The sequence below is a fragment of the Peromyscus eremicus genome, chromosome 7 (assembly GCF_949786415.1).
Source record: "Peromyscus eremicus chromosome 7, PerEre_H2_v1, whole genome shotgun sequence".
Classification (NCBI taxonomy): domain Eukaryota; kingdom Metazoa; phylum Chordata; class Mammalia; order Rodentia; family Cricetidae; genus Peromyscus; species Peromyscus eremicus.
Window position 1 is genome coordinate 109364854 of NC_081422.1, and position 1916 is coordinate 109366769.

The window sequence follows — 1916 nt, forward strand, 5'->3', positions numbered from 1 at the left end:
AACAGGAGGGCGGGGTCTGTGCGAACATCTCCTCATCAGCCATGTACATTATTTTCCCTAGAGCTTGAAAGGGTTTTCAAGTAAGAGCCTTGGGAATTGTATTTTTATTAGTGTTTTTAAGCAGGGAACTTCGGCCATTGGGTCATAACAGCCACCAGGAGAGATGTGGGGAGATGACAACATAGGGAGATTGGTTCCCGAGCCGTCGCATTTCACACTCACATACACCGAGTCTCTGCTGCTGAGCCTGCAAGCGTCACCTGCAGCATCTGGGTGCTGTGCGCACAGGGGAGGAAAAGAAAAGTTAGGGTAGAGATGACAGGGATTGTTTCCAAAGGCAAGAAGGAAATGAGGCGGGCCTCAGGGGCCTGAGCAATGGAAGTAGACTTCCCGGCTGAAGAAACTGTGTCAGCAGAGCTTCGAATGTCACCACATGATGAAGGAAGCTCTGCTTCACAAACTGCACCTGCCCACAGGGACCTGGGGATGATGAGTCAGGGTCTTTGAACCTTTCCACTCAGCTTCCTTCTCAGGCCTGTCTAAAGGAAGCATTCCACTTGCACTTTCTGTCATACTCCCAGGAATGAACAGCGAGAAAGTTTCCAGGAGCCTCCAGTTAAAAAATTCAAGACACACGCTTCATTTCCCCCCTCTCCCCAGCTGCTACTGACTTGATGCAGTGGCCGTGGGGGAGAACTCCAGGTGCCATCACTTTCAAGCCTTGTGGTAATTGTCTGCCCTCAGGAAGGGAGGGCAGAAACTGGGAAACTTCCTGAGCCTGCACGCCACACCTCTCCCTCCCTCTCTGTCTTTCCTGTGTTCCTTTTCTTTTCCTGTCTAAATCCTCCAAAGGAGTAACTCGTTTTTCTCCAATTTCCTGAATGTAACAATAATTTCTGTCAGGCCCAAGAGATGATCAATTTAATGAAACTGTCAATAAAAAGAGATATTCACTAAGTGGAAATTATACCTAAAGATGGCAGTGAACATTGCTCAAGGCTTAGGATACTGGAGATGAGAGGAATTATGTTTTATTTTTACTTTGTAAGAGTCCTTCTTTAAAATAGCACATCTTAATGACACGATACTGCGTCTCCTTATGACATTTTTGTTACCATAGATAACGTATTTTGATCATATTGAACCCCATCATCCTCTCTTGCCTGCCCTATCTCCTCCAGCTTTCAGTGAGTTTAGTTAGGGTTGCTCACAGGAACATAGATGAGGGGTTAATTTGAGGAGCATGGGTACATAGGTACAGAATAGGACAGGTCGTCGAGGAGAGGTTCGGCCTTAGGATCTCCCTCCCATTTGCAAACATCTGGGAAAGCACCCACAACAAGACTATGCCCAGGGTTGGAGAGGATAGTTTGAAGCCAAAGTCCCAAGACGTGGAGTCATGTGACTACTGTCCCTGCTGTGGATTGTGGGGTCTTGGGGAGGTGACTGCACTTTCTTCTCATCCACACAACAGGAATACTCACAAAATCCTACTTCACAGAGCTGTTACATTTGTCAGAATTTATATCCCACGCTCAAGATGACTCCAGACAGGTTCTCAGCGTTTGCTGATATTAGACTGAAATGAGGTCAGAACACAAATAATTCATCTTGTTTTTACAAATTATAAGATTAATGAGGTTCCTTTCAGGAAGAACAATGAAAGGAGAATGAGGTTGTTATTTCAGATTACACATTCAAAAGAAAAAACATGGCAAAGAAGGAGATACAAATTAGAATGTAAATACCATAATTATCCCATTTGACAGCCAAAAGGCTCAAAGCAACGTAGTGATGATGGAGAATAAGACGGACGGGACACCCAGGTCCTCAGAAATGGTGAGGCGTTGTCTTTCCTGCAAAGACAAAGGAGGAGGAGGCTGTGTCACCTCCTGCAAAGCCCCAGGAGTCACAGA